Raw genomic sequence first — 12234 nt, forward strand, 5'->3', positions numbered from 1 at the left:
GTAATTTTTTTTTTTTTTTTTTTTTTTGATGAGTTTATCTGTGGTTACAGGCCAGCATCTCCCTTTTATGAGTCAATTTGATTTAATTAAGGTAGACGAGTCGCACAATAGAGCCTTTATTTTTTTATTTTTTCACACCTACAATGTAGGTGCGTTTAGAGATTGCTGTGTCAGGAACTTGCGCCTTCCTGCACCAAGAATCCCAGATCTGCTGTTTTTTACAAATGGCACCTGTAACCCATTCAAGTAAATGATCGGGTGACCGCAGCGGTATTTGAAAACGGCAGAATGCTGGCACACGTAATTGTATGTGATATGATTACATGCGGTTAGGAACAGATCACTATTCCTGGGCGCACGATTGGGTTTGATTCCTAATGGCATACAATTGTATCGCATATGATTTATATGCAGTGTGCCAGCGTTCTGGCGCTTTCAGATGCAACCACTGTCGCCCGATCGTTAACTTGAATGGGTGACATCTGCTGCCTGTGATTTTCTGCAGCAGGAATCCAAAAGCTGCTGTCGCCCATTCAAGTTTATGATCGAGTGACAGTGATTGTATCTGAAGGCACCAGAGCGCTGGCACACTGCATATAATCATATGCGATACAATTGTATGCCGTTTGCTATCAAACACAATCGTGCATCCAGGAATAGTGATCTGTTCCTAACCGCATGTAATCGCATCGCATACAATTTACGTGTGCTAGCACTCTGCCGCTTTCAAATACGACTGCTGTCACCCGATCATTTTATAAGTGGCAGCTGTAACCCATTCAAGTAGACAGCAGATCTGGGATTCCTGCTGCAGGAAATCGCAAGTTCCTGACATAGAAATCCCTAAATGCACCTACTTTTGTAACTATAACTCTATGTGCTATTTACATGCTTTTATATGCATTTAAAAGCTTTTTAGAGGGGAATTTATCAAAACTGGAGCAGACAAAATCTGGAACAGTTGTACATGACAGCCAATCGGCTTCTGTTTGTTCCATTAGGCCTGGTTCACACTGAGCATTTTTCTGCTTTAATAAACGCTCAAAAAATCCCATTCGTTTCTATGGCCCTGTTTACATGTGAGCGTTTTATCGCAATAAGCAAAATGCCTGTCATTGGAAAAAGTACAGGAGCGTTTTTTTTTGTTTTTTTTTTGGCATATGACAGCTCGTTTTGGCCCCCATAGACGCGATAGGAAATGCTTGAAAATGTGGGTTTGCACGTTTTTAGCACGTTTGCTCAGTAACAGCAATGAGCTGCAATCTGCTCACAAAAATGCAGTTTGTTCAGTTAAAGATGTGAAAATGAAAAAGAGAAGCTGATTGTAGCAGTTGTGCATGGCAACCAGATTTTGTCTGCTCCAGTCTTAATAAATTCCCCTCACTGTATGTAGCTAATGAATTCCAATGTGTATATTCACACCTTGCGTCTATATCTGCAGTCAGTTTGTGTTTTCAAAAAATAGAAGTCAGGTGCATTGAATTTTGATTTGGATGCATGTAAACATGATTTGGTACCAGATGCATCTAAATGGATATGCGTGCAAATGCACATAAATACGCGTCATTTATAACGTCTAGAAGTATAAATACGACATCTAGCTTGACAGATTTTTCTCTACATATAGAGCACAAAAAAAGCAAGCAGAAAGTGTGAATGAAGCCTTAGTAAATGTATGCTGTTTTGTTGTAGATGTGATGGGTTTGTGCTCTTGGTGCGCAGCTGACTTCACAGATTAACGCCATGTAAAAATAGCACTTATCCAGAAGTCCCTTTTTAAAAAAAAAGGGACAAATGGGGACTTTGGGGTCTGGGATGTAGTATTGTGATATCCACCCACTATGGTCACAGTATCTGTAATTGTTCATAAGTAGCCTACCCCTTTGTGTTTTTCAGTGTCGGACGGGAAGGGCTTGATGCAATATGTATAATAAATCACTATATAAACACAAACTTCTTTTCTAAATGATCCATTCTTTGTCAAACCATTAGCTGTCTGATTTTTTTTTTTTGACTAGAGTTTAAAACCCGATAAATCTGTTAGGAGTTTAGGTAAAACGGGTATGAAAAATTAAATATCTTTGGCAGTAGGGATGCACCGATATCAGCTGCCGAAAATGGTACTTTTGGCTGAATGCCGAAAGTGCCATTTTCCTGTCGATACCGCGGCACATCCCTGCTTTCTTTCCTTCCCGCTGGGCGCTGCTCTGTTTCCCAGCGGGGAGGAGAGAAAGTGACAGCCGAGCGCTGCGGGAGGAGAGTGCTGTGAGTGGCCGGTGTCTCTCAGCCGCCTATCACAGTCCGGCAGAGTGGTGTGGGGCGGAGACAGGCTGCGCTGTCACAGGAGGCTGGGCTCTCCTCACTGCTCCGCTCGCTCAACCTCCTGTGACAGCGTGTCAGAGAGGAGGGCGAGAGCAAACACTCAGTGATCAGTGATCGCTGAGTGTGTGTACATAATTGAGGACATGGTATGTGTACTATATCCTCAATTATGAATGAATGGGAGAGATCTAAATCAACTGTTCATTCATAGTTGTAGTTATAGTAAACATACTCTGTCCTCATGTTATCAATGAACAGGAACACTCATAGAGGATTCCTGTTCATTAATAACAGGGGATACAGAAAGAGATTGAGGACTTTGTGTTCTCAATCTCTTTTTCTATTTTAAAAAGGGAAATATCAGGAGTCTGTTTAGACCCCTAATATTTACCCCCTTAAAACTCATCGAAGCCCTTAAAAGTAAAGTAAAAAATAAAAAATGAATTAATAAAAATAAATATTAAAAAAATGTAAGTTTATAAAAAAAATTATTTTAAAAAGTTGAAAAAAAGAAAAACATTTTTGGTTTCGGCCTGACAATTTTTTTTCCCATTTTTGGTTTTTAAATTTCTATTTTGGTGCACCTCCTATTTGGAAGCTTTGATTATTCCTGAGGCCACTGAAATGTAAATTGCAACTGAGTTCAAAGTGTGTGCGTGTTGTCGTTTTTTTTGTTTTGTTTTTTTGGACAGTGGCGAGGGATTAGAACACCTGACAAGGTTTTTATTGTTTGTGCTTGCCAGGGAGATTCACTTCCTCTATTTGTCCTGGTGACTGGTATCATTGAAAGACAATCTCAAACTTTGCCATCAGAACGGGAATAGATGGGAAATCTTTGAATTAACATCTGATAGGGGTGTTTGGTAAAACATGTAAAGCACATCCAAATATATAATGCACCTAAAATGCACTGTTTCTGAAACAGAGCAGTGAATGTGAAAAGAGTGCCACACGTTCGGGTGCCAGCGATTGCACTGTGGGTGGGGGGCATGGCTGCAGTGCCATTGACTTCAATGCACCACCACGCCCCCTCCCGCCCCCAAACAAAGTCAGTTGGCTGGGTTGCGTTCCAGAGGCCAAACGCTCTGGAATGCACTCTTTATGGTGTGACTGGGCCCTCCAATGTGACTTTATATCAGTTCTTTAAAGTGACTATAATTAAAGGCGGGCTTTCAATAGTAAAGATTTTCAGCTTCGTTCTGACCCCTCCCTTTTCATGTTTTGGGGTTCTTCGCACGGGATGCAAACGTTATATGTGAAACGACTGCACGGATTCTGCTCGTTTGCAGCTATTATATAGCCCCGAATGTGCAGAATCCGCTGGATTATTGCGCTTGCACTATTTTGGGGGTCATGCGGTTTCGTATCCGCGTGGTCCCACAATAGTCTGGACAATGCACATTAAAGTGCATTGTTTTTTTTTTCTGTTTAGAGCGGCTCTGTGCATATTCGGACAGCCGCTCCAGTGTTAATGGAGCTTTACCCTGCGCGACCCCCCCCAAAATCCTTCAAGCGCAATAATCCGGCAGATTCCGCACATTCACAGCTATATTATGGCAGAATCCGTGCAGTTGTTTCACATATAGCATTTGGTCCCGTGCTGTCTTCCGCACAAAAAAATGCACGGTAAACGCTGTATGTGAATGGAGCCTAAAAAAAAGGTAAAATCTTCCCATTTACAGCTCATAGAAAAAAGTCATTTAACTTCCCATACCAGCATCAGGGCTCCTGATCCCCAGGTTCCAGTCGGGTTTTTTGTAGAACTCCTCCAGTGGGGGGACCGGATCTCAGCGAGCCCCCCCCAGCTTCAGGCTCTCGTGCAGCCAGAGTTAGGTCTGCCCTCCCCCCACTTCGGTGCTCTTCTCGGCCGTGCCGCTGTAGGAGATGTGGCAATGGCAGTGTATGGTGCGGCCGGAAGGTGGGCAACACTATCGCCCCTTTAACACAGCCACATCCCCTTCCATGCGTGCTGGAGGGCCCCCTCTTGGCTGCGGGCCCTTGGGCAGTGCCCGACTGCCTGTATGGTCAGTCCGCCCCAGAGCGAGTCTTTCCTTAGGACTTCAGGTATTGGTACTCGGCGTCCGGTATCGCTGAGTACCGAAAAAAAAATATCGGTACTCGAAACCGATAAACCGGTATAAGTGCATCCCTAGTAGTGATGAGGTGGTTAAATATAGCTGAGTGGCCTTGTAGGAAATGGAAATAAATATAAAAAGCACAAATTAAAAGTAATTTTAGATATATATTTTCATTTTGTTTTGAAGGGGAGACTGCTCTTTTTAAAAGGTTCAGAGTCTGCAGTAAAAATGCTGTGCAATCAAGTAATATTTAATTATAACTTGGGTTAATGGCAGATTGTGTAATAAGATCATGCTGGAAAAACACCTAGGTGCAAGTTTCTATCAAAGTCCATAAATACTAATGTATTTCATGGTTTAAAAATTTTTTTTTTTTTGTGTGTGATCTTCGGTACTTGGGGCACACAGCTCTGTAAATCTTTTATTATACAGTATGTAGTGACCACTGCAACTTAAAACAATCTGACCAATCTTCCAATTAATCTCCTTAATTCCAGCGTAAACATGTTTACGGTCAGAAGCCTTGTCTCATAGCTCTGGTCCTCCATTCCCCTAATTAGTTTTGTTGCCCTCCGCTGGACTCTCTCCAGTTCAAGGACATCCCTTCTCGGTACCGGCGACCAAAACTGGACCGCGTACTCCAGATGTGGCCGAACCAACGATCTATATAGAGGCACAATTATAGACTTGTCATGCATTAAGGGGATGTATTGCAGGGACAAGACCCTACTAGCTTTGTTTACCGCAACTTGGCACTGCAAGCTACCATTCAGTTTGTGGTCTACAATGACCCCCAAATCTTTTTCTATTTCTGACTTCCCCAGCGGCATACCCATGATTGTATAGCCTATTTGTTTATTTTTATGTCCAAAGTACATTACTTTGCATTTATCGACATTAAACCTCATCTGCCACATTAATGCCCACTCCCCTATTTTATCCAGGTCCTCCTGCAATGTTATATTGTCACGATCCGTTTCTAGTACCCTCCCTATTTTTGTATCGTCTGCAAACACGGAAACATGGCTATTTATTCCCTCCCCGATGTCATTAATGAATAGGTTGAACAGTATCGGACCCAGCACAGATCCTTGAAGCACACCGCTCATTACACTAGCCCAGTCCGAAAAGGTGCCATTTACATATACTCTCTGTACACGTTCCCGTAGCCAGTTCTCTATCCACGTACACACCACCTCATCTATGCCCATAGCCCTCAGCTTGTGTAGCAAGCGTTTGTGTGGTACCGTATCAAATGCCTTTGAGAAATCCAGGTATACCACATCTACCGGCTTCCCTCCATCCATATCTCTGCTTACCCCCTCATAAAAAGTTAGCAAGTTAGTCAGGCAGGAACGGTCTTTCCTGAACCCATGCTCGTTGATTTTTGCAGTTGGTCCGAATCCAAATGCGCATCTCAACAATCAACAATTGTTCTTCTGTAGGTGCTTTGTGGTGTGGACTTAGACTGTTGTCCAACCTTGCTAAAACCAGTAGGAATGAGCGACCGTCCTTTAATATTTTATCGCTGCCTTTTGGTTCCAGTTTGGTTCCAGTTATTTTAGATGATTAGCAGTAGGTGCAAGTGATCAGATATGGTAGTTGCTGTGTATCTTGCTGTTCACTGACTAGCAGACCATGCAGTAGTACTAAAAACAAAAAATCATCTGCACCAGTAGTAAAGATGTATAGAAGCTTCTAGGCACATTTTTTTTTTTTTTAATTTTATCAGCTCGGCGCACTATTTTGTTTTCATGCAGTTGTACAGTTGCACACAATGTTGTGAACAGTATCATTCAGGTGGTATTCAGCTCTTATGACCACCACTGATAAATGATGCTGTAAAGACACATCTCTCCCACTGTGCAGATGGTTGGCTCTATAGGCTAAATTCACAAAGCTAACACATCAGGATACAGATCTTTATTTTCAAATATAAAAGGGAAAAAGTGAGTTATTGTCAGCACAATGAGATTTTACATTTAGTCACATAGCTGAAAAAAATATTGTCCTCTTTTTAACTTAAAGCAATGCAAATTGACTCGTGTATTTGAAGTTAATAACAATGCTGACAGTGGGACAATAATTCACTTTTTTCCTTTTTTATATTTGAAAATAAAGATCTATATCCTGATATGAAGACAGATGCTTCATGGTCCTAGCTGGATTTTCCACAAAGCACATGTAGTCGCTGTTCTTGGCACACTCAAATTGCTTATGGCACACAAAATAGAGATACATAATAAAACATATATTTATCCCTGCTTTGTAAATATTTATTTGAAACTACTAACCCTTTTTTTGCCTAGAATTCTTCTAAATATTAAGGGCTGATTTTGTAAAGCAGCAGTATGGCTTTATTTAGGGATGCACCAATACCGGTTTTTCGGTAATTGGTACGAGTAACGATATTTACTAGTATTTATATTTCAGTACTCCCCGCTAGCGTGGAGCTGGCTTCCCGGCCATTCAGGGAGGCGGCTCCATGCTGTTTGGCCAGCCTGATGCTGATTGACTGGGAAGCCGGCTTCCCAGCCAATACAAGAGCCGGGTCATTACCCGCCTCCCGGCTTCTTGATTGGCCAGGAAGCCGGCTCCATGTTCCCTTGCAGCACTGCCAGAAGTTCCAGTATCTGGGAATCGCTAGTTTTATTGCAGCCATGACACAAATCTTCAAAAGGAAAAACATGTTCTGGCACATAAAGCACAGCAGCAAAGCGGCAGTATTAAATGCGTTGTGCCAGCATAACTTGAATGGGTGACAGCTGCTGCTTGTAAGAGGCAAATTAGGGATTCCTGTTGCAGGAAATCGCAACTTCCTGATGCAGAAATCCCTAATTGCAGCAAAAAAAATATAGGTGTGAATGGAGCCTTAGTGGCGATCGATTGATAGTTAGAGATCTAATACAATCAGATACTTTACCAATGTCAACCTCAAAGTGACAGCATTATAGCTTTTCTGCAGATGGAAAAGTGCAACAGATTCCTCCATGTACACTAAACTATGTGGATGGAGGAATCTCCCACTGGGCCAAGCCTCAGTATCTTGCTGGTCGGCCCCGCTGGCTCTCATAATACCTGAACAATCTGCCTGAATGCAGGCATTGTTCAGGTATTATGAGAGCCAGCAGGGCTGATTAGCAAGATACTGCAGCTTGGCCCAGTGGGAGATTCCTCCATCCACACAGTTTAGTGTAGATGGAGGTATCTGTTGCACTTTTCCATCTGACCATAGAAAATCTGCAGAAAATCTATAGGTGTATGGCCAGCTTTAGTCTTGTCCTGTAACTCTCCTTGTAGTATTGTTGGACTTAAAAAGTCTGAGTAAGTAATACATTTTCAGCATTGCCAACTCCACCCAGATACAGTAATAATTAACAGTGCAGTGGTGAGTGATTTATATTTATAACATGTTAACGATCCAGAAGTGATGTAAGCACTTCAGGGAAGTAAGCACATCATGTGACAAACCAAACCTAAGATGCATTTTTATCAACCTGATCAAGTAGTGCCTAAAACTGAAAATTTCACTATGCAAGGCCATAGGAAGGAAAGCAGAATAAAATATTAGTGCATGTTGAATCCAAACCTTTTCTTGACTTGTGTTTTGACACGGGTTAGTGCCTTGTCTGGTGTGTTTACTGCTATCTGGGGCTCTATTACATGTTTTCCCCTCACTTTAGCAGGCTGACAAAGATTTTTCTTTACTTTAGTAAAATGGTAACTGGGCCCTCAAGTAGAGAAGGTTAAAACCCTGCTAGATTTTAATTTCTTTCTGTGCCCGTCACACCATATCTAGCGCGTTATGGCAGGGTTCGAGCCCGGATTGCACTGGATCGCATAGATCGGACCACCCATTCTGGGGCGGGAGGGGGCGTGGTGGTGCCATTCATGTCAGTGGCACCGCCCGCAATGATATGGCCTGCACCAGAACGTGAGGTACAGTAATGCTCTAATGTTCCAGTGCAGTCGGAAAACATGCTGCATGCACTATTTATTTTTTCCAATGAGGAGCATCGGAAAAAATTAACCCCATTGTGATATAGTGAAGACAGCCAAACTACTGCATAACACAAGATCTTGGCGAAAAATGATTGCAACTCTTAGCGTCTGCGTATACATGCCAGGGACGTGTGGTCGGGGAAGGCAGGTGAGGCAATCAGGGAAGGCAGGTGAGGCAGAGCCTCGCCTAGTATTGAGGAAAAAGCTGCCGGCTTCAGACTTTTTTCGCCATTCCGATCGGCTTCTAACAGTTTACAGAGCAGGGAAAGCCTCCCCGCTGTGTAACCTGTCATGGACGGAGCGCTGCCTGTTAATTACAGGCGGCAATGCATCCGGCTTTTGACAGCTAAGTTAGGTTACACAGCAGCAGGCTTCCTGTTGTGTAACCTAACTTAGTAAGGGCAAGAGCTGCAACAGCCTCTACTTTGTGTTAGAGGCTTGAGCTCTGTGGATGGTTTGGACCAATGGCAAAGTGTCATTGGTCCAAGCGGTCCAATCAAAAATGAGGAAAGATTAATGCTGAGGACATCGATCTCAATGCCTCACCAGTGACCAGCAAGTGAGGGAAGGGGAGGCTCCTCTCTGTCTGGGGGTGGGGCTTGGGCAGGCGGGGGGAATGCCTCACCCAGCAGAGAACTTGCTGCACATCACTAATACATGCATACTAACAGCTGCCCATATATGCTGTATATATTGTGACAAATGTAAAAGGTATGACAAATAATTTTTCTTTATTATATATAGATAAGAGTACAAGAAAAAAGGAAAACCAGTTGATTTTACGATTTTTGTTACCATTTCTGTTTGGATATTATACTGTCATGTTCCGATGAGGAATGTTCATAAACAGATCACTGATCAGAGATGACACATAGATGGGAATTTATCAAAACTGGAGCAGACCTAATCTGGAGCAGTTGCCCAGGTCAACCACTCAGCTCTCTCTTCAGTTTTTTTTCAGTTAAGATTTGATAATGAAAGAGAGAAGCTGACTGGAGCAGACAAAATCTGGAGCAGCTGTGCATGGCAACCAGTTTTGATAAATTCACTTCAGTGTATTTAGTATGGAGTGATTCTGCATGGTAAAGTGTCAGGCCCTAAGATTAAAGGAGAACTATGAGGTGAGTGGTTTTCACTCACCTCATAGTTCTAGCTGACCTGTGACAATGAGACTGTCACAGGTCGGCTCAGTAGATCGAGAGGTGAGCGAACGCCGGTATATGTTCGCTCACCTCTCGATCCTGTCACCTGACCCCATAGTTCTCATTTAACAAACTTCACAGAAGGATGACAATTTACTTTAACATGGATCGGGGTAACTTTACAAGTAGTCATGGATACATTCATGACATATCGCAACATACAGCAACAATATAGTGGTTCAGAAACCTGCTAATTATAAGCATTGAGCACTTGAGCTTAATTCAAGTGACTTTGCTAATTGCTAGTTCACACCAGAATTGGGTGCGCCTGCGCAGCTGCAGTGCAATGCATTTTACAGTGATTGTACTGCGCTTGTGCCGCTTTTTTGAGTGTGCATAAAATGGCATTTCAGTGCATTTGCATGCGCTTTGATGTGTTCCGATGCAGCTAAAATGGGGCAAGCAGTATTTTTTTTTTTCTCGCTGGTTTGGAACAGACTGCACTGGTGTGAACAGAGCACCAGAAATCCCATTGAAAGCATTGTGATTTGTTTTGGATGCAGCTGCCTAACTGAACAGACTGCATCACAACTGCATCTGAACTAGCCCATGGGCTTAGAAGACTTTATAATTTTGTTAGAAGTTAGAAAGGGAGAAGCTGTAGCGGGTGTTGATCTTTGCCAAACATTTGTGAACACGGCCCAGAACTGCACAGGCATCACACATCCTGATCCAGCTTTTCACTAAAGGAAGTAGGAAAGACCAGTGGCATCACAAGGGGGGGGGGGGGGACCTCTCAAAATCGGGTACTCGGTCATGGACAGAGAGCCCAACAGTTGCGGGAGAGAGGAGGGGACCCGGCGGCATACCTTATCTTGCTGGGGTGAAGGTTCCCTCTCTGCCGGCGACCATCACCAAGATGGCCGCGCATGTGCGATGATGTCATGGCGTGTCACCCGGTACACTGCTCTGGGTGACACCCGGCTTCGGGATGCCCCTGGTTAAGACTTGATCCAAGGAAGAATTTAAATGCTGACCCATGAATAATTTTCTTGTAGATTGTGACTAACAGCGGGTTGTGACAGATTATGTGGATTGGAGCGAAATTCACCATATTTATTCCCAGATAATTTTTATACAAGTCATTCTGAATTGAGAAAGCTGGTCGGATGACCAGTGAAACGTCTTCAAGAAAAATACAGCAAGTCCAGTTGCCTTGACTTTAATTTTTTACAGATATACCATGAGCTGGATGAATGAGAACCTTCACAGACCGAATCCATACTCCTTTTTCTGCAGCCCCTGTTATAATTGAACAGGAATCCTCTATGAATGAACAAATGGGGAACACTTAGTATACATTGTGGAGATTAGTATGTTTACCATGTACACAATTATGAATGAACAATTTTGACAACTGACTCCTCCCTCTCGGCTCAGGCTTCTGGGACAGAGCATGTCTGTCTCCGCCCCCACGCTGCTCTCCATCCTGATCAGTCAAAGGAGGCCGAGCGGGGTGGTGCTGGAGGAGAGCCCGGCCTCCTGTGACATGCCGGTTGTTCAGCGCTCTCCTCCCCAGCACCGCTCCACCTCCTACGCTGACAGTTTCTTTCCTCCTCTTTGGATGCTGCGCTGTGTCAGACCGGACACAGAGCAGTGCACAGCGGGGAGGAGAGAAACTAGGGATGCATCGCCATTTTTGGCCAAAAGATGGCACTTTAAGCATTTTGCCAAAAGTGCAATTTTTGGCCGATATTTTTCGGCGCATCCCTTATTGGCATTATTAGTATTATTTTTATTAGTATTTACGGTTGAGTAAAGACACAGGTCCATCGAGTTCTGTGTGTGTCTTTTGTTACTAGGATTACCTGTACCCCTGTATATCTTGTCCACTGAGAAAAGTATCTAGACAGTGGTATCGGATAAGAGTACGGAACTGAATCATTCAAGAACTGTCTGTGGAAGGGAGTTCCACAATTTTACAGCTCTCACAGTAAAGAATCCCCTTCGCTGTTTAACAAGCCGACCTGTGACAGGTCGGCTCAGTAGATCGGGAGGTGAGCGACGATATACCGGCGTTTGCTCACCTCTCGATCCTGTCACGGCTCTCTGCCGTGACAGGGGAGGGGCTGGATTCCCCCCTCCCTGCTCCGATCTGCCAGCACTGACTGGCGGAACGGACGGGGGAGGGGGCGGGTACAGCTAGCTCTGCCTCTAGATAGGCAGAGCCAGCTGTCAGTCACGCAGCTCGGCGGATCCCAGCACAATTGTCGGGATCTGTTTCAGCTGCGGCGTCTCGGTATACTGTGAGCTGTAGCTCGTGGTATACTGAGCTTAGGGTGACGGGAGGACGCTAGTTTGTGTCCTACCGTTACCCTTAGGAGAACTATGGGGAAAAGCCCTAACCCCATAGTTCTCCTTTTAAACAATTTGTACATTAATATCATGTCTCCTCTTTTCAAGAGTGGGCAAGTTTAACGCACGCAGTCTTTCCTGATGATTTAGGTCCTCTAACCCCTTTCAATTAAATGTGTCGCCCTTATCTGGACTCTCTCCAGCTCAGGGACATCCTTTCTGTGGATTGGTGACCAAAACTGAACCGCATACTCAAGATGTGGCCGAACTAGAGTTTTGGAGTAAAGGGGCAGAATTATGGCTTTGTCTTTACAGTACATTCCCTTTTTCATACA

At 43.8% G+C, this 12234-nt stretch overlaps 1 protein-coding gene across 1 annotated transcript in view; it reads left to right on the forward strand.

Annotated features, from left to right (window-relative positions):
• Positions 1-12234, forward strand: part of SERINC2 (serine incorporator 2) — a 30795-nt gene that overhangs the window by 3452 nt on the left and 15109 nt on the right. The window lies entirely within an intron of this gene.

This window comes from Nanorana parkeri, unplaced genomic scaffold (assembly GCF_000935625.1).
Source record: "Nanorana parkeri isolate BGI_ZX_2015 unplaced genomic scaffold, ASM93562v1 scaffold986, whole genome shotgun sequence".
NCBI lineage: Eukaryota > Metazoa > Chordata > Amphibia > Anura > Dicroglossidae > Nanorana > Nanorana parkeri.